The sequence below is a fragment of the Opisthocomus hoazin genome, chromosome 13, assembly GCF_030867145.1.
Source record: "Opisthocomus hoazin isolate bOpiHoa1 chromosome 13, bOpiHoa1.hap1, whole genome shotgun sequence".
NCBI classification, from domain to species: Eukaryota; Metazoa; Chordata; class Aves; order Opisthocomiformes; family Opisthocomidae; genus Opisthocomus; species Opisthocomus hoazin.
In genome coordinates this window covers 25,191,636-25,216,244 of record NC_134426.1, presented here as the reverse complement: position 1 = coordinate 25,216,244, position 24,609 = coordinate 25,191,636, and the positions used below count along the sequence as shown (strand labels likewise).

At 53.9% G+C, this 24,609-nt stretch overlaps 1 protein-coding gene across 8 annotated transcripts in view; it reads right to left on the bottom strand.

Annotated features, from left to right (window-relative positions):
• Positions 1-23,598, bottom strand: part of NCOR2 (nuclear receptor corepressor 2) — a 264,349-nt gene extending 240,751 nt beyond the window's left edge. For all 8 annotated transcript variants that reach the window (XM_075434969.1, XM_075434975.1, XM_075434976.1 and 5 more), the window contains exon 1: positions 23,322-23,598. The gene's annotated coding sequence lies outside the window, so the exon portion shown is untranslated. The remainder of the gene's footprint in view (positions 1-23,321) is intronic.
• Between the last annotated feature and the right edge of the window lie 1,011 nt (positions 23,599-24,609).

Sequence of the window (24,609 nt, the reverse complement as noted above, 5' to 3'; positions counted from 1 at the left end):
ACGTGGCTGCCACTGGTCCCTGTTCTGGGGACAACGTTGGGCAAAGTTGCTTCTCCATGCTGTAGCTGGCTCCAGGCTCACCCTCCACCCAGACAACCTGCTGCACATTTCAGGCTGGAACAAACAAGCAAAAAAAACCCAGGAGACCTCCGTGAACCGGCATTTTGCGCAACTACAATCCGGGCCGCAGGTCCCTCCGTTTCCCCACCTCAGCACCTCTTTACCTCTCCCCTTATCACCTGAACACGAGAGCCACATACAAGGCACCATGATCAATGTTCATAACCAGATCCCTGCAAAACAAGGGCTAAGAACAGCAATAATCTTGATTTGTCAGGACACGAGAGGAGCACATCCCTATTCTCCCCTCATCACCCTGGGACAGCTACAAAACAAAACAAAAAAACACCCGTATGGAATTGCGTTCACATCCATGCACTCAGAGCCTTTCCCGTAACTCTAATTTCAGATCCTCCCAGCTGTCACGGCGCTTGCCTCATCCTCCGAGGACTACAAATACAGGCTCTCTTCAGGGTCCTGGACTGTTTATGTGCAGAGGGAGAGAGAGAATTGCATTTGCTGAGGCCATGAATGATTTATCATCGCACTGAATGCAAGAAGAGCGGGGTCCCAGGGCTCGCTGCACGACCGGAATCTCACAGGCAGGCTGCATCTGCAGAGATGTTTGTGTGCGCTCTTCAAATCATCATTAACCATCAGGACCCTCCAGAGAAGCATTTATTTCCTTGGGATTGTAAGGGAGATGGCTGCTGAGAAAACAGCTGGGCAGGATTTAGCCCCATTATATCCATCTGTCTTGTTCCGCTCTCCCACCCCTCCACCTCCCAGTTTAATCGGGTACAAAAATAGAGATAATAATGAAAGTTGAAAAAAAAAATAGAGAGGGGGAAGTGCAGAACATAGCACAGGCCAGCTGCGGGTCACGGCTCTGGTCGGTGGAAGCACATGCAGCTGCACAGGGCAGGTTTTATATTTCCAAATACTTCCCCCTTCCCCCGGTTTTAGGTGCTCATCCCATTCTCCAGATGATTTGCACAGCTCTAAGTGCAGGTGGTATAAATAAACAAAAATATGCCCACAACAGCACGCAGCTTTCAGCTTGGAAAATGGGCATCGAGTATTCTTAATGAAATGGTTTTGCATTTCCCGGCAGTTCTGCCTTCTCTGGAGACAGGGCGATAAAACAAATACACAGAGCAAGAGCCCGGCCTCGACACCATCTACGGGAGTCTCGCCACAGACTGAAATGAGGAAGGAATGCTGTCCCATGGACCTCCCCCAGCCAGCCACACAGACCGTAACCTAATATTACACCTCCCGTTAAGGGCGTGATACCAAGAGACAACCATATTTAATACGGCACTCTGTGTCTAGGGGGTAAAGCAGGATGGAGCCAACCATCAATCACTCAGCTTCCCTTTCCTTGTAGGATTACACAGGCCAGCCCCACTCCTAGGGAGTATTTATAAAGTATTATTTTAGTTCTAGATACTGCAGACTTTTTATAGTCGCTATATTCCTGTATTTTCCGAGTACTGTATTTCCACGAAGCTAACCCTCTCCTTGAACCCACTCATTCAAAAGAGCACTGCTCCCTCGAAAAGGAGTCCTCAGCCTACCCGCAGCTCACCCGCCCTGCCTCCCAACAGCTACGTGTCCCTCCAGTTTCCCCAGCCAAGGCTCCCTGCAAGCCGGGAGAAGGAAACGCGAGCAAGGCAGAGGGAGGACCAGGCAGGGCACAGGCAGCCCTGGAGGAAACCTCTCCTTTTGACTACTGCACACGCACACCCCTGCACTGCACTTGAATCGCTTCCTCCTTCCTCCACAGGCAAACCGTGGATTAGAGACGCATTAAAGCACAGCAATTACCCTCTTCAATTACCCTAAAGACTCAGGAGGAATAACTTGCTTGCAATGGAGAGCCCTCTTGCCTGCCCCCCACACAAAGCTAAACGCTTCCTCCACCTACGGCGAACCTACCGAACTCTGCACGCTCTGCAGGCCAAGACCACCACGAAGCAGTTGGCTTTCATTTCCTTGGAGCCCTTCACACGCGGCATCGTGGCTCGGACGCAGTTATCCGTCACTGCCTTTGGAGGCTTCGCTGCTTCTCTCCCCCTCCCCAACACACAAGCCCGCGTATCACAAAATGCAAGCAGGAAAAGGGAGCAGCGAAAAACTTCTCTCCAAAACCATCTCTTCATTCCAAGCTCGCGGATGCGGCGCGGCACCGGCCTGGAGGAGAAACCCTCGCTCCCTGCGGCCCACCACCCTTCCCAGGGCTGTCTGGAGAAACAGCACCAGACATCAGTTGACACTAGCAATTACATCCAAATAGCAGATACAAGGTCTGTTATCGATCCGTTCCTAGAGGGAAGGACAAGCTATCCAGTAAAAAGGGGTGTCACGTTATTAAATCCTGAAAGGATAATAACCCAACGCAGAGGGCACAGCTGTTACTGGTACACATCAGGCTTCGTTTCCGAGCCTGACAGGGAACAAAGATCACCAGAGCGCTTCAGCATTCAGAGACAGGCCTAGAAATTGCAGAAACAAATTAACATATCCATATCCGAGTTACTGGGCTAAGGGGGCCGCCGTTCTGCTGGCAGGAGCCGGCCGGGCGCTGGTGCCAGTCGCTCCCAGCGGTTGCTTTAACCTCTTGTGAGCTGCTACCACAGCGCTTGAGCAGAAAATCAAATCGCTTCGAGCTCTCCCAGCTCTGCAACTTTGCCCTGGAGCAGGGGTTTTAATGGCAAAGACCTGCAACAGCCCCTGGAAAAGGCGTTAGGGAGGCCGATTCTCTCCTGCTGTCACCTGAGCCCGATGTCCAGGCGAAGAACGGCGACAGAGAGCTCGGTGCGAAAGCCTGGATCAGTTCTGCTGCAAAGAAAACACGGCGCAGGTAAGCGAACACGCCACAGCCTTTCAACATCAGCAGCTCAAAAGAAAGGCAGAGTTTAACCAAGCTGCTGGGGATAAAAAAAGAAAAAAAAAAAAGAGAACCAAGAAGAGTTATCGATTTTTATGAGCTTGGAGTCAAGAGACTCATAAATTATTCGCCAGGCAACAGAAATGGCAGATTTCTTGGGCATTTCAGCACCGCACCACACAGAATTACGAGCTGAGATCGCCTGGCCAGACCGTCCCGCAACTGAGCCTTTACAAGCAGCAGCAGCCATCTCCGAAACGGGTGCCTGAAGGTGCTACAGGCCACCACCCCGTTCACAGCTCGGCAGGGCACGCCGGGGGCTACGGGCAGAGCCGGACAGACAGAACCACACCAGACCCACGGTTTCAGAGCACGCTTCAGGGATTTTCCACCCCGCTGCAGACAGCAGGTCTCCCTGCCTGCATCAGCAAACTCACAAACACACCACCATGAATTAGAAATGAAATGCACCCGCATCCCTGCGCACACAGACTTGGCCAAGGAACCCAAGTCCCTCCAACCACCCTGAAAGGCATCCAGAAATCCAGGTGAGAAGAGCCCTGCAGATACCAGTTTTCATCTCAGATATAAGTTCATGTTTTCCGCCTGGACTTAGCTCTGCCAGGTACTCCCAGCTTCATCACAAGCCTCAGGTGCAGCCTCGGGCAACCTCTCTCTCTCCAGGCACCCTTGTAAAATGGAAAGCACCAGCTCTCCTCCCGTCGCGAGCGAAAGGCATTGACGCACCCGGACGGAAGAGAAGCCGAGGCCAGGCAGCGCCTCGGATCCTGAGCTCGTCTGCGCAGACCCTCGTCACGGCAGCCAACTCCCAGCACCGACAGCAAGCGGCCCCTTAGATCTGCAGCTCTGAAAGCACCGGGGACACCCGGGATTATCCCGTCCTACGGCCAGCAAAGCACGGAGCGCAGAAGCGCTGCTGAGCATGCCCGGCTGGGCTGAGCCCGCCGGCAGCATGAGCCACTGCCTTCCGCCAGCTCCAGTAACACCAGTCCCTGGCGCTGGCCAAGAACTGGGGAGCCTCCGGTTGAACCCCTGAGCCAAGGGGCAACTCCAGAACACGCATGAGACCTTGGCACTGGAAAGACTCTTGTTTAAAGAGCAACGGATTTGAAACTTCATACCGAGATAAGTTTTTATGAAATCTAGTGGAGGAAGATCAATATTTTCTTTTGTTAAGTAAATCTGGCCACTGTGAAAACACTGGAGCAGCAGCTCAGAAGACAGATTTTGTGTTTATCCACGCCACCAGAAGCAGAAGTGAGAACAAAGGCGGCTGCCCTCACCCACCACCCTGACACAAACCCCATCCAGGAGCCGGAGCCTCTAACTCACAGAAAGGGAAGCATAAATCTCCCTGCGCCTATGCGGAAAGAGCCGGAGGTTTTAAGAAGTGGTGGAAGGGAAGCGAGCCATTTCTCTTCACCCTCCCCAAATCCCAGGACTTGAATGCCTGGCCAGCCGCCCGCAACAGCGCCGAACCCCACCGCGGTGTTGCAGTACTACAGACACCCGAAACCCCGCGGGTCTCTGCCGAGCCGAGCGTGGGTTTCCAGCACAAACCCCACGCACTCCGCAGCGAACACGGCCAGAGCCCGTCACCGGAGCCACGCCGCGGGGAAGGCTTCCACGCTGAGCTGTCTCACACCAACGGCCCCGCAGCGGGGTCTGGCAGGCAAAGGCAGCCCCCCGATTTAGCCAGCACTGCTGGAGTTTCAGACGGTGCAGAACAGCACATTGATCCATTTATCGTCTGTAGGTTGCCATGGAGACCACAAGTCATTCCCCACCATCACCACCCCCCCGAAGACCCCCCCCACTGCTTTTCAATTGATAGCTGGGCACTGGGGAAGCATTTGCAGCACCGTGGAAATTAAATCCACACTGGAGGAGCAGGGGATTCAGAGCCAACACGGCCAAGGGACCTCAGCTTGAGGCAGGCTGTCCCGCTCCTCCCTACCGAGCGAGTCCAAGCGATGAGCAGCTCCAAGCCGCTCATGGAGTAAGCATTACTGGAAATTAACAATAATAAAGTGGGCTTGTAATGCCCCTCCGCGGGTTCCCCGCCGACGCAGTGAGTGCTCACAAGGTAGCAGGGAAGGAGGGCTTACCACTCCACTGAAACGGGCTCTGGAGCATCCTGGAGCATAACCCCACTGGCCCCGAGCACCAGCAAGCTCCCGCCGTCCCCAAGCAGGGCCGCACCGAGGAGGACGGCAGTTTTCTGCTCTTCCTACTGCAGATCCACCAGGGAGGGACGGCAGCCGATCCTCCACTGAAGGGAGCACAGCATCCAGCCGACACGGCAGCTCTGCGCACCACGGGAATGGCTGGATCGAGCGGCTGAACCAACTGGGGCAGCTGAACCCGAGCTCAACCCCCAGCCGGCTGCTGCTGGGAAAGCCACCCCTCAGTCTGTAGAAGACACATGAGCCACCAGCTCTGTGGGCAGCCAAGCAGGGCCAGACCTGAGCACGTCCCATAATCCCATCCTTTGGATACACATTCCCCAGTCTCTCTCCCAGGAAGCAGAGAAAACACCCGACCTTCCTTGGGGGCAAACAGAATCAGAGTCACAGCATGGTAGGGGTTGGGAGGGACCTCTGTGGGTCACCCAGCCCAACCCCCTGCCGAAGCAGGGTCACCCAGAGCAGGCTGCACAGGACTGCGTCCAGGTGGGTCTGGAATATCTCCAGAGAAGGAGACTCCACAGCCTCCCTGGGCAGCCTGGGCCAGGGCTCCGTCACCCTCAGAGGGAAGAAGTTCTTCCTCATCTTCAGCTGGAACTTCCTCTGCTTCAGTTTGTGCCTGATGCCCCTTGTCCTGTCACTGGGCACCACTGAAAAGAGTCTGGCCCCATCCTCCTGACACCCACCCTGCAGATATTGATAAGCATTTCTAAGGTCCCCTCTCAGCCTTCTCTTCTTCAGGCTGAACAAGCCCAGCTCCAGTGTGGTGCACAGCACTGTCTCATCACACCTACGCAGTCCAGGCTCTGTCACCACAAAGTATTCCAGGTGCCGCTGTTTAGCGCTGTCATTTACCAGAACAAGGTATTATCACATTTCCTTTCTCCCACCTCATGTGGGATGAAGAAACACCATCAAGACAACCTGAGGAAAGTTTTCAAACCTTAGTGCTCAGGTTTTGGCTTTTAATTCCAACACGCAGCCGCCCAAGCAAGTCACCAGCTTATACAGCAGAGCTGATCCCACGTAATTCCCTCGTGTTTGAAGAGGGAGCTGCCGTGCAGGTGCTGTACTCCTTAACGGCTCATTCCCCGCACATGCAAGTGCGGAAACCTGGTGCTGGCTTCACCCAAGGCTCCAAAGGCACATCACCAGAAGCCCCTCTGTTGGGAGGTCAGAGGAGATGGCCTTTGCACAGGGGAAGAGCTGGTGCCGACAGCCCTCCCCGGCGCGGTCAGGGGTCAGCACCGGTCCCAGCCCCAGGCGCTGAGGCGTGAGGGCACGGGGCAGGCGGCAGAGCACGGAGGGGCAGCTGCAGGCTGGGAGCCTTACGGGAAACTCCAGAAGCGTGGTGTAAATACTGTATGCGCCCGGAGCCAGAGAGCTCAGCGAGGGCTGCGTGTGGCATTTCCTGAAGGTTACCTCTAATAAGTGCTGTCAGCCTGCCAGCCTTCGACTGTCTGCCGAGTCCTTCTGCGGGAAGCACGGCGTGCCTGGACCTCTGCGGCACTGTCACAATCCGTGACAGCGAGAGCTTAAAAAAATACAGTTCCTCCCACGCAGCACAGCCGAGGCAGGTGTAGGACACCAGGGCAAGCAAACGCACCGAGACCCGGCAGGGTGGAAGGGCTCCTCTCCTCTTCCTAACGCCCGGTCGCACGGCTGCTTGCTGAGCACCGTGTATCTCCCACCCCGCACCAGCGCGGTCGGTCAGCGGAGCCGGAGTGCAGCAGCAGGCATTCGTCTGCATTTATTCACAAGCTGCCACCAAAGAGATTAACCCGACCCCCCGCACTCCTTCGCTTTTTCAATTCACTGGGAAAAGACCGGGCATCTTTCCCTATTCCCAGGCCTTTTCTGGTTCTCAGGCTCACGTTTACTCGTAACTTTTAGAGACTTTCCAGCCCTGTGCTCACAGCCCACCGGTGATGTGGGTCTGCTCACCGAGCGGCCCGTGCTCGGCTGGTCCTCAGATGACCTGCTGAGCTGGGTGCAACGCAGAAACCTGCAACCAAGCCGTGACTGGCACCAGTCTCTCCAGCCTGGACACAAAGCTTTCCAGTAAAGGCAGCAAATGCCCAGCCTCTCTGGCTAAGCCTCTGCAGCCCTCCCCCTCCAGCCCCTTCTATTTCTTCTCCTTTTCTTGGAGAACTGCTCCAAACCCAGCAGCACTGGAAATAAATGATCGCCAGGAATACGCTCCAGATAACAGAAAACACTGCGATTGTGAGCAGGGAAGGACTGGGGAAATCTGTCATTCCAGCGGGTAAAGAGAAAAAAAAAAAAGCCACGTTCAAGGCCGCCTTGGTTACATAAACTTCATTTCCATGTCTTTTATCACTGATAAGATAAGCCATTGCTCAAGTTCAAGTTCTGTATCAAGTAAACCATGATAATCCTCTTAGGAATTCCCCATGCCCCAGCTTGAACAGACCTGCAGAAAAGAGCTTAAGGGGTTGCCTTCAGCTTAAAAAAAGAAACACATACAAGCATGCAGCCACATACTTATTTATAACGTAGGCAAGTTTGGGGCCTAGTATGGAGTACCGAAGGCTTATACGGGTCTGTCTGAATAAAGGGATCTACTTCTGCCCTAGTTCATCAACGCTACAAGCTGCTGCTTGGTCATGCATGGCACAGCTGAACACCAGCCCAGAGACGACCGCCCTTCCAAGGAGGGTTTCTCGCAGCAATAAGGATCTGGAGGATCAGATCCCCAAAAACAATTAAACTGATTCATGACCAGTCCCACACACTTTGTGCTGGATTACAGCAACGAGAATTTTCCAAGCAGCTGTACTTCTTTTTTTTCTGTTTTATTACCACACAGGATAACTCTACATCCTTTAATCTGGTGGCAGAATTACAGCAATTTCAAGCAGTTATTACCATGCTTCGGGTTGAAGACTTCAAACTCTCTGAGACCACCACCTCCTCCCGTACTGTACTGCCAGGACATCCAGATGTGAACCATCCCCGTCTGTATTTAACTGTTAGCGATCTGATCCAATCCAGCAATGGGATATATTTGCTAACCACTTAAATATGCACTCGCACACACTGTGCTGTAACACAAAAGGCCGTTTCATAAATTTCTGATTGCAAGACGGATGGCAGCAATAAGCAGAGACACAAACTCCTGCCCTCCTCTCTGCTGCTCGTCATCAGGATGCAAATTACCTGGGCCAGCAATTTTATCGCAGCATCTTCCAGGGAAGCGACTTAGCCCGAAGGCGATGAAGACCTACGTCTGATGCTTTACTTCACCAGGCCGCGTCTGGCCACCCCCATGCCCTTCTAAGCCCGCGGCTGCCAGAAGATCAAGGCAAAAGGCGGTGGGTATCACCTGAAATCGGTGCTTAAAATGTCAACTTTCTTCAGGGCTATCTACGCCTTCAGCCAGCCCAGTGGGCTCCAGCACCCACAACTATTTCATACTCATTTCCAGCTACCAACACTCCCATCCCTCTGATAGCCTCCCTCCATTAGGGCCTTTTCCACCCACTTCCGAGTATTTTATAACACTCTCCCCTAAAGGGTGCAGCATATTAAACAAAACACATCTCTCTCCTCCCATCTCTCTCCTCCCCACCAGCAACTTCGAAATCCTTTAGCATCGACTGACAACCCACAGCATTGTGGGAAAGGTTATTTTCAGATCAGCTGCTGGAAAAGCTCTTCCAAGGTAGCAGCTGAATTCAAATCACACAGCAATTAGCTCAGGGGGATTTGTATGTTTTTCTTTCAGGAAACCTATTTGAAAACAAAACAAACAAGCAAAAAAAATGGTTTAAATCTCATTTAAAAGATCTCAAAGTGTGTCACAAGCATGCCACTTTTTCCACCGAGGAGAACTGGAGCAAATCTAACCAGTTTCACCCCATCAGAAGGGGTTTTGTCCTTTCAACCCTCTCGCTGTGTCCCCCCACCTCCCGAGAAAAAGCAAGATAACGCAGCGGGCCAGGGCAGCTACAGCCCTGCTCAGCATCACACGGCAAGCAAACCGCCGTGCCAGTATCTGTCCCGTATCTTTCCCACAAGATGAGGTCTTCCACACCGCTCTCCTTTGGTTTTCGCCTCTCGCCTCAAGGCCGCATGCAGATGACCGTGCTTTTTCTGAAGCCGGTGCCAATGAGGCCACTGCATTCGTTATCCAGCAGGATAATGACAGAGTGCAATTCAGTCAACAGCAAATCCTCCCCAGGGAGATGCCCTCTGACCTTCCCCGAGCTGGGGGATGAACGCAGACAGCCAGATCTCAGACAGGCGGCAGAGCTGAGTGAATAATTCCTAATGAATCCTTTCATCTCTCCTTTTGTTTTGGGGAAGGGGCGGGGGGGTGGAGGAAAATAGTTGGGAACTATCCACCACCAGCAGAAAATGATTTTCTAGAGCTGCCCCAAATCACTGTCACCCGCACGACATTTTTCATGGCTTTTGCTCGGTGCACGGCGAGCACGAACCACACGCTGCTCTCAGCAGAGACGCCCCTCCTGAGGACAGCCAGGCCCGGAGGGGAGAGCAGACCAGCCAAAGTCACAGCAAGAGCAGGGATGCTCCTGGAAACCTAGCTTAAAATCGCAATTGGGAGTGCATTTAAGATATCTGTTCAACCTGCATTTTTGCCAATAAAATTCAGTTCCACCAACAAACCAAGCACAAGAAAGTTTATTTAATAAAGGCCCACAGAAAGCCAGGACCTTACTTCTCTCAATTTTCTCCCATTTTCCAAGCCACAAGCTGGAAGGATCACAATCATTTGATACAAGCAGTTTTCTTCCTCCCTGCGCCCTCCCCTCCCTTCAAAAAGAAGCAATTCTCATTTCTCCTATGTGAATTCAGCCGCGGAGATGTAACAGTAAATGAGGGTGTGGAAACCAACTGACAGCATGAGATCTCAGAGCTGCTTCACAAACTTTCAGTCCCCCGCATGGCACCCAGGCCCGTGGGCACCGGTCTCCATCAGTGCGACAGGACCAGTTTTAACCAGGCAGTTTTTGGCCATGTCTCTCAATCAGGCACGTCTGAAGCAGTCGCTTCCATCCAGCCGCACTGGCATTTACAGGGACTTACCCTCAGCAAGCCCCACCTCATCAGCATCTATGTTTTGTATCGGGAGCAGAAATTACACGGAAGGACCACGGTCGTGGAATGCTCCCTACCCTATTCCCAGACAAATGAACCGACGTGAACCTACACACTTAAACAGAGCTTGGCTCGTGTATTTATACAGATGCCAAATCCCAGGGATATCAATGACAATCTCTTCCCCAGTAAAACCTGCTTACAGCACTGGACTCTAAAGCCCCCCTGCCATCTCCTGTGTCACCCGGGACATCACGGGGAGCGGCCAGCGAACCCCTCCAGGTGCCCAGCGCCGTGGGGGTTGCAATGCCAATGACTAAGCAGATCTTCAAAGGAAGAAAAACAAGAGTCCTAGTCAATGACTGACCAGCGTAATGGCTCAGGCTGCTCTCACGCGCTCCTCTCACAGCACATTTGTTTGCCGGGCTGCCCAAGAGGTTTCGAAGGGTCAAACACGAGGTCATCAACTGCGCGGTGATTTCAGCTTCGCTGAAAAATATAAAAAGCTGGAACTACAAGCAAGGAAGGTCCCAGTACTTACAATTCAGGCTAAAAAGACATGAAAATGCAAATCCTTTAAGTTCAAACACACCAGAGGCAGAATCAGAAAGAAAAAAAAAATAAAAAAGGATCTTGTGATTTTTGAAGCTCAGAGGTTAGCAGTATTTAGTAATCCACCTAAAATTCTGACCAGCCTCAAGGACTGTGAGAAAAGCGGCTGTGGAAAGCAAAACCTTGCTTTCAGGCTATTTTGAGAAGCACTCACAAGGTTTATCCCAGAAACTGCTTTCTGCCTACTCAGATTTCTCAACTGAACCGACCACGTGGTGTTTAGATGGACTGCTGGAGACACTTGAGAATAGCAGTGCTGCCTGCCGCTATCTGCCTGGCACAGGGTGGTTTTTAATTGAGGCTGAACTCTTCAGTCCCTGCTGCAGTCTGCAGCTCCAGTCACCGAAATAATAATTAAGCCCAGGAGAAGCAGTGCAAAGTAGCAATGCCTTTAACTAGTACGTTCAGATGAGGAAACCCCAAGACATGCACAGACAGCTCCAGGATGTGCTGTTTTGTTTCAAGTCTGAGGGTCTGACCAGGTTTTAAAGAGCAGAAGTCAGGGTGGCCGAGATCTTGCCATGCAGTACAGAAACAGAAGAGATGCAGAAAAATATTCACTTTTACCTCACCCAGCGCAAGGAGGGAATCGGAGCAAGCTGTTCCCGTCGGAGTTTGAGACCTTCGTCCCATGGGAATCTAAGAGATTATAAAACGAGAGGGGAACGCAGAGCAACAGAAGCGCCCGAGACATCAATCCAGTTCAGAGCCATCCTCCCCAGTCCATACAGACCCGGGAAACAAACCTGCCCGACAAACCACCCTGAGAAAGGCAGCACCGGCTGCGGAGGCTGCTGGTGGATCAGAGAACGCAAGTTCTGCTCTGAAATCTGCGGGGACAGACTCAGCCTGGAAACGACTCTCCATTAGGTTAATTAGTCAAGTTTGATGTATCCAAGACGGTTACCATGGTCACAGGAACCGAACAGTAATGCTTCACACAGATTTCCCGATGTGGGACTGGGTATGTGGAGGCTGTGTCCCCCCGGCCAGGCAGGGAGCAGGACCCCACCACCCCAGACACCCCAGGCTCTACAAAAACCAGCCCCCAAACCCAGGCCGGGCTGCTTGCAAACACTTACTGGAAGAGCTCCTTGTCCATAGATCATAAGGCTGCTAAAAATAGCATCAGAGAGCAACCAGGTTAATGAGACATCAAGCAGATGCATTGCACACAGAAACAAACAGAATGCACTCAAGCTCTGCCCCCCACCTGGCTTTTGTTGGGTTGGTTTTGAGCGGGGGAAGAAACAAAGAGATGCTCTGTTTCCTCTTAAAAAGTCAAAAACCACCTGTCAAGTGACAGAAAGGAGCACCTCTCCTACGAGGAAAGGCTGAGGGAGCTGGGCTTGTTCAGCCTGGAGAAGAGAAGGCTGAGAGGGGACCTTAGAAATGCCTCTAAATATCTGCAGGGTGGGTGTCAGGAGGATGGGGCCAGACTCTTGACAGTGGTGCCCAGCGACAGGACAAGGGGCAACGGGCACAAACTGAGGCATGGGAAGTTCCAGCTGAACATGAGGAAGAACTTCTTCCCTCTGAGGGTGACAGAGCCCTGGCCCAGGCTGCCCAGGGAGGTTGTGGAGTCTCCTTCTCTGGAGATATTCCAGACCTGCCTGGATGCGGTCCTGTGCAGCCTGCTCTGGGTGACCCTGCTTCGGCAGGGGGTTGGACTGGGTGACCCACAGAGGTCCCTTCCAATCCCTACCACGCCGGGATTCTGTGAACTATTTCAGTGCCTGGGAAGAGACCACTGCGAGTTACCGCATTTCCCCAAAAAAGCCAGCATGTTTCAGTGTCACCAGCTACCCTCTGCCCAGTCAGTTACAGCTCTGCGCTGCAGCACACATCCATCCATGTACTACAGCACATCAGCAAAAACTGCTGCCACTTCCAGCAGAGAACAGCAGCAGATTTAGAAAAGAAGTAGGAGAGAAACAGCAATCTGCAATTCAGCAAAGCTCCTGCAGAAGAGCAGTGTTAAACTCTCCCAGGACAAGCACCCTCCCCTCCCTCTTGTTCTGCGTTCAAGCGCCCAACTGAGCCACGACTGCCGCTGGCAGAAGCTGCCACACAGCACAGAGGACGGCATCTGCCCAACCTTCTTCTTCATCAGCTCTCCCCTGGACATGCGGGGATGACGGCACCAAACCAGACTACCCAAGTCTCCCAGGGAGGACCACCAAGGTTCGAGGAACAAAGGTAGCGCAGCCGGCAGCTAACACAAAGCAGTGACGAGGACTTGGAGGGCGATGTGAAAAGCCCAAATCCTGCCATGGACCAGCAGTCCCAGCCACGTTTCTGAACCAGGCAGTCGGTTTCCAGCCCATGGAAAAGGAGCAAGGGCCACAGACCTTCCCAGCTGCCCAGGCCACAGCAGAAACGGACCTAACTTCCACCAGTATTGCCTGAGCATGACTCCAGGCTGAAATCACTGCTGCTGCTAAATCAGTTTATTCCCTGCTAAGGGAGACTCAGCAGAGATAAGCACAGGTCTGTGCAGAAGAAGTCTGAGAGAAAAATGTTTTGGTTAGAGGAGAATTTCAGGACAGTGGTTTCACTCCTGCAAAAGACAGAGGCTTGCAACGTAATCAAGCTGTGTAAATTACTGCCATCCCCCCCTGGTTTCAGGTTGTCTGTCCCCGGGCTCCCCATCCTTCCCTGCAGCACCCATACCACCCCCAAAGCGGTGCCAACCCAACCAAAAGCGTGACCGCTTGCTGAAGACATCCATTCAACTGCTCAGGTCAAACGTAACGGGAAGGAGAAGCGCTGTGATAGGAACCTGGTGAGGGGCAGTCAGGTAGAGACGCCTTTAGCCAGCTCTGCAGCCAAAGCCCCCACATCCCAGAAATACAGCCTACAACAAGTCAGCAAGATGCTGTGAAAAACGCAGAAGAAATCACCCTTGTTTGACAGCCCCAAACCCATTCAGAGATACGATTCAGCTCCACCTTTCTTAGCAGGTTAACGTTAAGCTCGTACTCCCCCCCCATACACCTTGTGCAAATGCCTTAATTGGTTGCTTAATACAGATTTCACTGTTACGCTTATCGCAACGCTGGGAGCTGGCCGTGCGATGAGAGCACAGAACAGAGAGAAGACCCATTTGTCTCCGTAACTAATTGTTCTGCCTCCTCAACATACAGACTAAATTGACTTGGCAAGACTGCAAGGCGAAGCTGCTGTATTTATTGAGACGTTTCTTCTGCTGGTTGAGAGGCTTCATAAAGCAGACTGCAAATGGCCGAGACAGCACAGGTGCCTTTGTCAAGTTTATGCAAAACTGGAACGAGTAAAGAAGGGATCAGGCCCCAGGTTAGCAGTGCTCCTGGCCATGTCATTTACAGTAGGTATTTCACCCTCCGTTACCTAACAATTAATTGGAGAAATACTCCAGAAGTTCACCAAGGCAAGTGTGAACACTCACTTTTTTCTGGCTACAGCCTCCTTTACCCTAGGGATCAGCCTCCGTAAAACAAAAATAAGTCTGTGTAGATTGCCTGATCAAAACGCAGGGGAGTGCCTGCGTTAGCCAAACACGTCTAACACCTCAAGCAGCAACCGGGTAACTCAAGGCTGGAGAGTCGTGCACGGACACGTTCCTCCTGGAACAGCCCCATGCCTGCAGCCAAGGGGCTGACTCTGCACCCATCTTCCAACTCAGGCAAAGGTTCAAGGTGTTTCCGCATGAACAAGGAACTAGAGCAAGACAAACACAATAACACATTGTGTGGGGAATTCAACCTCCTGCTGAGAAGAAATCCACAGACATTTCAAAAGCACAACTGAACAAAATGCAGGAAAGAAAAAAGAGCCACAGATGGAGCTTGACGTTCTCGTCCCATTGAAACGGACAGCAAAACTCGCACGGTCTTTGGCAGGGGAAGCAGGAGCAACCGGGGAGCCTGCACGCTCGCATCTGCCGCTGCAGCATGACTCCTCCACCTCCGGGCAAACCAAACTCCCCATTTCTCAGCTTTCACCTGCTGTTGGAAGAGTTTAAGGACATTCATAGAAGTGCTCTAGATTTCACGAGCACCAGTCTCAGTGGAGAAGATGCAAACAGCCTTCCACAGCAAGAGTTAGAACAAAAACACAACCCTTAAGGTATGCGCAGACATCCCTTTCTACTTTTGTTTCATAATGCTGGAGAAAACCCAAAATCCTGCAGTGTTTCTCCGTCCATCACCACACAACCCTCAGGAATGCTGCCGACGGCTGGCTGGGTTCTGGACCAAAACCACAGCAGCTCTTTACGTGCATCTCTAATCGTGGCATCTTAAGGCACGTAGACATCCCAAATCAGAAAACACAACAAAAATCTTTTAGCAGCTACCCTGTCAAGAGAGCAAAGCAAAGCCAAGACTAAAACCTATAAACCAACAAGAAAAGATAGAGAGGAAGAAGAAAAAAGGTCTGGCTGACACCTCCTATACATGCTGTCAGTAGGATCATTTGCTCCAAAAATAAAGATCCTCAATACATCAAACTGATGTAACCTGACAACTGCTTCACGGTCCCAACACCGGAGTTGCATAAAACCCTCTGAATATCCATTGCCTTGCAGCTCAGCAAATAACAAGCACTTGTACTTGCTCAGAGCCAGCAACAGACACTGCACACTGCTCCCCAGTAGGATTTTCAGCTCTTCACACCCACTCAAGCATCCACTCGAGCCGCAGAGCAGCCTTTCACCCGTCTACCCTTTGCCAGTCACGCTCAGCAGCTCCAGCCACGAGCGCGCAGCCGAGCGAGCTGCCCAGGTGCCTGTGCCACGCCAAGCAAAGCCATCTCAGCTGCGGCCCGGGTCCCCAAACACCTCCGCAGCGCGGGCGCAGAAAAAGGCAGTGCTGCCGGCCCCGGGCCCCGCACGCAGCCAGCGGCAGCCAGCCTCCCGCACAGCCTCATCAGCACCTCCCAAAGAAGTACCATTTATTTAAGACTAGAAAGCCTTCAAGCAGAATACTGGAGGCTTTTTCCACTGCCAGCTCAGAGTTGTCCCAAAACACTGGATGCACAGATTCCCGTAACACAGACTTTGCTGCATTTTATTTCTTTGACAGTTTTTAATCACCTCTGGTCTAGCATTTGGAAATTATTATTCACACACAACAGGAACAAGGCTGCAGGGAAACATGAATTTCACTGGCCTGCCTGTTTTTGTCTGTGGACACCACCTCACATATTACCAAATCAAAACAAGCCGGCCAGCTTCAGTGTGAGGGGGGAAATGAAAGGGCAGACCAGTGACCTAGAAACGAAGCTCAGCCTTTGGCTTGAGCTTGAAAAACTCTGCAGCAAAGGCAAATAAAAAAAAGCAAGCTGTAACTGCTTTCAAGATGAAGCTTGAAAAGTTCATTAACGGAATTCTATGACGTGGTACCTGCAGAAAAACAAGTGATCGATCAAGCAAGTCTTTCCAAGAGGACAGAGTCACCCCCTTCACCAAGCACAAGAGGGGACACAGCTTTTTAAGGTCCCGCTGCAGGAAGAACACCCCCAGGCAAACGACTGGAGAAACCTGCCAAGCACACAGCTCTGATACCAAACACCACCGCGCTGTTACGCATCCAAGACTTACATACCACAAGGTATCATGAGTCGCATGACGGTAACGGCAAGGGCTTGACAAGTCAGTAGACAAAGCTTTAGGGCTTCAAGCAGTGGATCGGGAACGCTGCAGTCACACGTCTCCACGCTGATCCAACACAAACTCACCCTGCCAGGTTTAATTGGTTCAAGGAGGGTGTTAACAAGTTACCGTTGTTCCAGCAAGTTCCAGGCACAATTGGGTAACGTCCACATCACGGGCATAAGACTGACACACTGGCTCTGCATCGCCCTCCGCGAAGGTCGACCAGGAATGCCTGGACTGCACGCGTCCCACCGGGCAATCCGGCGTCAGTCGCTGGGGACGCGCAGCCCGCGCAAACCCAGCTCCTTGCAACACCCGGCCAAAGAGATCAGGAGGGCTCGGCAGCAAATACTTACGCCACGCCGCAAAGCGCTTCTGCTCCACGGGCCAGGTGCTGCCACGGACAAACCACGTGCTAACCGTGCTTCTGCAGCGCTGGAGGTACGTGCTCCACCAGTTCGCAGAGGCCAAAGACCGAGCTATTTACAAAGTGATCAAGCGCCACGCAGCTGAGACCTGGTCCTATAAAAATGTAGCTGCTGGAGTCCTTTTACAAGGTTTTAAAATATTTTCAGAAGAAAGCCAACTTTCCATTGTTTGCCACAGCTTGTCAGCAGCCCACGCATCCTGCGGCGAGAGGAAAGACACCCTCCACCCTCTCCAGCCAGCGCTGCACAGCTGGGGGTACAGGCAGATTTTTCAGAAAGCTCGGCTTCGCCTGCCGTCCTACTCACCTATTCGCTCTCCCACCGCATCCCACTGAAACCCAAGCCCGGGGTTCAGTCCTTCACCGCAGCGCGCCACGATAATGAGGCCCCAGCTCTTCATACCACCTAAGCCTCCGGACCTTGCAATCACACGCTCCCCAAGGAGGATGAAACCTGCCCACCTGGGAGACAGCGAGTCCTCAGGGACTGATGGCAGACGACGGGATGATCCGCACCAGGAACCTTCCCAAATCCTGTCAGCCTCCACCCACGGGCTGACACATCTCCCTCCTCCTGTCTTCTTCAACGTAGAGAGACAGGAGAGCGCAACACAAACCACTCGCTTGCCCTAACACGCACAGGACAAACCTTAACTTTGTGTTGGGTGAGAAGCTTTCAGGTACCAGCACAGAGCACCAGCCTGGAGACTGCAGAAAACAGAGTTTAGAAGATTTAAAGGTCCCCAAAACCACACGGCAGATGGCCACGCCGCTAGAGTATTTCTTAAATTTGCAGCCAGCTCCCTGCACAGGCAGGGTGAGGCACACCCAGACGGTCAGGGTTAACTTCCCACGTATTTGGGCCGAAACCGCATTTCTGGGCACCGCCACTCTGTCCAGTGTCACGCCAGGGAAACAATGCTAAATAAAGATTACGCCGAGTGGTATTATGTAAATAATTCTCTTCCACAATGAAAGGATAAACCTCGACTGCTTGGTTAGTTATTAACCCGGGAGCCAGCGCCGCAGAGAGGAAATCCTGCCTGCTCTCCCTCCCTGGACACACGCACAGGAGAGCCGCAGCCGGGGCCGCAGCAACCAAAGCCAATGCCTGCGCCATCCCCTGCCTCCCTGGGCTCCCTCGCACCCCTGCCCAGAGGAGGAAACCATGAGGGCCGTGCCACGCTGTCCCCATGCCACGCTGTCCCTCCGCAGGCAGCCCCGCTCCCCTGGCCTCAGCGAGGCTGGACTCAGTCCCCTTCCTCCTCCTCCTCCTCCTCCCACCATGGGTGCAGGACACAGAGGGCTCCCTGCCTTTGATGGGAACACGCTCCTTGCCACATCCCTCCCCTTGAAGACCTCCCCTTCCCATCGCAGGCTGAGCCCGCTGGAGCCTGCCTTCGCCTACACATCTCCTCCCGCCCAGAATAACTTGCTCGACCTTTCTGCCTCCACCACCCCCACCCCCCGTAACCTTCCTCCCGCCCTGGCCTCACGTCTGAATGCTTTACGTTTGTCATACGATTTTAAATCTGTCAGCTATTCATCCATCTGCTGCCTCCTGGGTTTTTAATGCCACGAATGGTTCTGGGATACAGCCCTGCATAAAACTCTCGGTGGAAAATGAAGCTGTACCTCCTCTGGAAAGCAAACCGGCTTTGAGATCATTTCTTTCCAAGGTCCTAGGGTGTTTCAAAGACTGGCTTCTTCCCTACAGCTAGCAGAAAAGCCATGATTCTATCCGGTCTAAAATAAACATTATGGGAGCAGCAATAAGGGGAAATATTTCAGCTGACTAAGAGTAACGTGGGTTCAAATCCAAGCGTAAGCCGATATTGCTTGCAATTTGTTCCCGAGCCAAAAACACAGACTGGGAGTGAAAAAATGGAAGGCATTAAACAACAAGCAGCGTACTCAGCGACTCTGCAAAACTTCAGCATTCCCATTTACGTTATTATTTTTTTAAATAACCTTCAGTTTCACGGATCATAAAGTTAATTTGGAGTTAACTTCCCTCCTCTGTAACTAGACAAAGCTGCTATCCTTTACATACGTTAACGCTTGCTCAGTGCCTGAGAGCAGTAACCACTACCAGCACCCTCTGAGCCACCCACCAGGCACACAGCCGTGCCGGTCGCTTGGCTCTCCCTGTGCCGTCCCCCCAGCACCCCAGCACCATGGTGGCAATCACGGCCACACAGCTCCATCTTCATCGCTTTTCCTCCAGCACGGGTCACCCCTTCTCTCCAGACGTCTCCAAGCCAAATTTGGAGCAGCAGCCAAGCACACACCGTTAGCAGCAGGGTCGGCAGCGACCAGCACCGCTTCTTGCTTGCCCAGCCACAACCACGTCCCACCTCTGAACTTCCCATGGTGCAGACAGCTTTTACAAGGGACAGCCCAGACCCCAGAGAGCCTCCAGCTGCCCGAGGCGGGCTGGCAGGGAGAACTGGTGGCCTCCAGAAGGGAAGTGACAACTGGGGTGGGCAGCGGGACTGGGGGTGCAACCCAGATTTCTCAATTCCCAGTATGGTCCCACTGCTGCCTCGTGCGCAGGTCAAGGTTCACTTCCCAAAAACGCCAAATCACTCATTTCCTTCTGCTCTTCTGTCCTCCTCCCCTTCCCACCAGATCCCTCCCTCACTCTGCCCAGGCTCTGGCGGTCATTTTCACGCCCTCTGTTCCGGAGCTCCAGCTCCCTTTTCAATCATTTTTTTATGAAGCATCTCTGCTTTAGCCATGCTCACTCAATGACACGCATTTTCATTTTCTGCTGTGATGCAAAGATCTATCCCTTCAACGTTACAGGGCAAATCGGAGACCCTGACACCTGCGTGCCAGCACAAGCCCAGCCACAAAAAGCAATTCTCCACCACTTTCCTATGTCAATACACAGCAAGGGCCCTTCAAAGCCATGCAGGAGCCCACGCCACAGCATCCTAGACAAGAATCCATGACCTCACGATGCCCAAATCCTTAAGCGGCTGCAAAAGCCTCCGTCGCTAATCACAGAGGTGGCTGGGTGCTGCTACACCTCATTTTTAACTCCATTAGAGCTGACCCTGCTCTCCGCTGAATCTCTCAGCGAAAGACTAAAGCAAGCCAGAGCTCACATAAACGCAGCTGCGCGAAGATAACGTTCCTTTAAAGCAGACATCGCTCTGGATTTCTGTCCTCGAGCAGCCCTGCATCCAGCCCGCAGTCTGCATTTGGAGGATTGGTGCTCAGAGGCACAAAACCCAGGCAGGAACCAACACTTTGCCGCTGGAGTCACAAGCCCTTGTGCCAAACGGGCAAAGCACTTGCGAGGAAGGAGACTCCTCTTCACCAGCTCTCCGGCAGACTCGCTCCAACACACTGAACTTCACTTAACCCTCCCCGCCTCAACTCGCAGACAAGTCCAGCAATCGGGGCAGAACGAGCCATGGGGTTAGGGATGGGCAGTGCCGCACACCAAACACAGGCCCTCTCCAACCCATGCCCCTTCGCTACTGCTCAAATCAGCCGCCCAAAACCCACTTCTGAAAATTTACCGATTTAATCCTCCTTTCCTATCCACTCATCTAGAAACCGGGGAGACTGTAACGCTCCTCCTCCCCAAAGCGCTGTGAAGGTGACGGTATCTCTAACATGTAAATTAAGGTTGACTTCAAGCAGGTTTCTCCCATGATGACCTGACCGCAAACAGGACTGCATTTCAGCAGAGGCCACTAACCAGAATCAGCAGCGGGAGGAACACCAGGAGCCATCAAGGGGACAAATAATTCGCAGCCGTGTCAGGAAAGATGAAGAGGTCTCCTGTGACCCAATTCCAGCAGCACAGCCCAGAGATGCCGTGGAGATGAGACGGGCAGCTCTCTTAACACATGTAGCTATCGGCACAGCTGCACGCACGCCTTCATTGCCAATCATAACAAAACTGCCTTCACCAGACTGGATCTCCTCATTACAAGATGTGAACACAGCCTGAACCAAACCCTCTTTGGATTCAGCGCAGGATGGCTCCAGGGACCAGTACAACCTCCACTCGAGGCAACTTGGTCCAAATCCAACCACAGCCATTAGCAAGTGAAAGGTATTGCCAAGCAGCAGCTGCTCGGTGGCTTGCGTGAAACAAGTTTATGGTTTCAGTCCAGATCCCGTCATGAAAAAATGCCAGTCACCACCCTGGCGCTCGGAGGTGTGAAGCCAGAAGCATCCACCCACTTCTCCAGCGCTGGAGATGCCGGCGTGGGAGGCGTTCTCGTACCGGCCCGGTACCAGCCGCACAGAGCCAGCTCTGACCTCCGCAGGGTTTGCAGAACCAGGTATGTTTTGCGACTTGGCAGAAACACACAGCTAAGTAACAGAAACCACCACCCACATGAAGCCAGAAGAACAAAGTACCAGTGTTTTCCTGCCCCAGACATGTGCATGCCCCATCTCCTCTCTCGCACCAAAAATAGCTTCTACTTTTTCCCTTTCGGCAACAACAAACCGGGCTTTGAGTGCATTTGCTTTCAATAAACTAGATGCGTTTTGCAAGAGTCTCTCTCATACTGAAACTTACTCAATTGGAGTTATAAAATCTTGTCGCACACAGAACTTCCCTCCCCTCCCATGGCATCCTGGGACTCAGCCCCAAAACACTCGGCGAGCCTTGCTTACCATGCTCCCCACCCAGGGCACGGCTCCTCCGCGGACCCAGGCACACAGGGGGCTGAGCTAGGTCCCAAAAATCACCCAACGAGTGAGCGGCGAAATTCAGAGAATTAAGTGCGACTTCACTAAAGCCATCCAGGAAAGCACAGCTTCACTGAAGCCCTCCAGGAGCTTTGCTGCCACTTTCAAACGATTTGGAAGCACTCACCCGGTTGTTCCAACTCACATTCCTTCCCTTTATGAATCGGTAGTGGCACCAAACTTTGTAAAGTGCACAGCAAACTAAGGCTTAACCTTGCTGATAAAACCCTGCGCTAAATGAAAAAACTCTCACCCCACGTGGCCAAGGAATACCAGCGGAACATCACATCCACCAAAATCAGATTAAAAATACCGGATTCAGCAAAACCCTGCCGTTTTCAGGCTTTCAGAGCGCCAACCTTTGCTTCGTGCGAACGCTGAGGGAGAGGTCGCAGACAGAGTTCAAACCATAAACCCTGCGAGCCGAAAGGGCGGTATTAGGAAATACCCACTGCACAGATCGCCTCCAGCAGCACCCTTCTCCGGGGCGAATTCTTCAGCTGACCCAAAACGCAGAGTTCAGAGAGCGGAGCCGGGCTCCGGGCGCAGGCAGAAGCGCCGGCAGGCAGGGACGTCCGTGGGGTGCGAAGTGGCGGCCGGAGCGATGGGTTTACGGGGTCAGCACGGCCCCGCGCCCCGGGGCGGTGAGAGCCCCGGGAGGGCCCGAGGTTTTGCTGCTTCAGTGGCTTTGGCAGCAGCCCACATGGCAGGCAGCTGCCCGCGCCCGCTGCACCCGCTCTTTATGCATTGTCAGGGCAAGGGAGCAGGAGGAAGGGCCGAGGGAGAAGAAGGAAGAGGAAATTATAAGAATCGACCAAAAAAAAAAAGCAACCTCTCCGGAGACCGCAGCTGGGATTTAGAGAAACGTACACTTGTTGCCTGCAGACGCCAGCCCTGTTTACCCACCGCAAATATCTCCACCCCAGCCACCGAACGCCACATCCATCGCCACAGACGGGACCCCCGCAGCTCCCGCTGCCCCCCCTCCCGCACCCCAGCCCTCTCCCCCAACCCACCCATTTCTGGGGTGCCGGGGCTGGGTTTCCCACCCGGCGTCAGACGACGCCTTGGGTGAGGATGCGTTTCTCCAGGCTCTCCTGTCAATGCGAAACCACCAGCTTCGGATACGTGCGGGGGGCAGGAGGCAAAAAATAAAGGAGAAAGGAGAAGGAGGGAAATATATAAATAAATTAAATAAAATTAAATAAATAAATAAAGGAGGGGGGTGAAAAAAGGCCCTTGGGGCAAGAGGTGAAAAATAAAGCAGAACTGAAAGGAGAAGGAGGGAAATAAATAAATAATAAAATAAATCAAGGAGGGGGGTGAAAAGAGGCCCCCGGGGTGCCCGCACCCCGCGGACAGGCTGTCCCCAGCACTCTGCGAAGTGCGGGGCTCCCCCCCGCCCCGAGCACCCCGAACCCCGCAGCGCTTTCCCTGGAGGATTAAAAACAGGAAGAAAAAAAAAAAACAAAACAACAAAAATAATTTAAAAACAAGAAAGTTTCCCCCCTCCCCCCGCGGCACATTTTCGGTTTTACGTAACGGCGGGTTCCCCCCCCTCCCCCCCGTACCTGGCGGGGAGCGGCCCGCCAGCGCGGCCTGGCACTGCGGGGGAGCCCCGCGGCCCCGGGCCCGCTCCGCGCCCCGCCCGGGGCAGCCCCCCCCCCCCCCCAGCCTTACCTGCTCCCCCCATCGCCGCCGCTCCCGGGTCGCCTCCCGCCTCAGCGGCCAGCGGGGCAGCGCTCGGCGCGGGGACCCGGCCCCGCCATCCGCGCCGTGTTTATAAATCCAGAGCCATGGGGCAGCTCCCCGCAAGCCTCGCTGTCTGTCTGTCTGTCTGTCTGTCTGCCTATCTGTCCGTCTGTCTGTCTGTCCGTCTGTCCGTCCGTCCGTCCCTCCGTGCGTGCGTGCGTCCGCCCTCCCTCCCGGGGGCCGGGCCCGGCCGCCCCTCACGCCGCAGCGCCGGCCCAGCAGCGCCCGCCCTGCCCTGCCCGGCCCTGCCTCGGCGCGGCGCGGCGGGAGGCGGCGGCGCTCCCTCAGGCCGCCCCACAGCCGGCCGGGCGGGGCGGGGCGGGGCGGGGCGGGGCCGCGCCGCCCGCGCGCCTTAAAGGGGCCGCGCCCGCCCCACCGACCTCCCGACCGACCCCCCCCCACCCACCCCTTGACCCCGGCAGGTCTCCGGTGCCGGGTATCGGGGCCATCGGCTGTATCGGTGCCACCAGTAGCACCAGTGTCGCCAATGCCACCAGTGGCACCGGTGGCACAAGCTGTGTCAGGGTTCCCAGCTTCACCGGTGCCACCGGCTGCGTTAGTGCCTCTGCGTGTCATGAACCTTTTTATTCTGGTGAAAATCAAGGGTTCGCCATGAGTCGGCCCAGCAAAATCCCCCCCGGTGCCATCCCGGGCGCCAAGGCGGAGCAGGGCGATGGCCGCTCAGCGTCCTCAGTGCTGCCACGGAGCGAGGTTTCAGCCCAGGGGGCCGTCCCGCAGCCCCAGAGCCACGGAACCTCGGGTTGACCCCGAGAGAAGGAAGGCAGAGGCCTCCAGGAGAAGGATCCATGGTGCACGTTCCCAGCCCTGGCTCGGGGTCTGCGCCGCGATCCCGGCAGCATCAAAAACCTTCCCCCGGGGGTGTTTATTTGCGGGAGAATCTGAAGGGTTTAACAAGCAACTGCCCGGAGAAACCGGGCGCTGAGGCAGCCCAGGTCGCTCCCACGTCATTCCCGTCCTCCAATTTCACAGCCCAGCTTCTGCTTTTTGCTATTGTCCCAGCTTTTCGCAATTATCTTCCCCTCCACCCTCCCAGAGGGGATGAGGAAGGTCATGCCCCTGCAGCCACCACCGTTTCTGCCCCGCTGGTGGGTGCCCCTGTCTGGGCAAATCCACCCCACATCCCTGCCGTGGGTGATGGGTGACACCAGACGCTGGAAACCTGGTTGCCAAACAGGCCAGTGGGATCCTGGGGTGC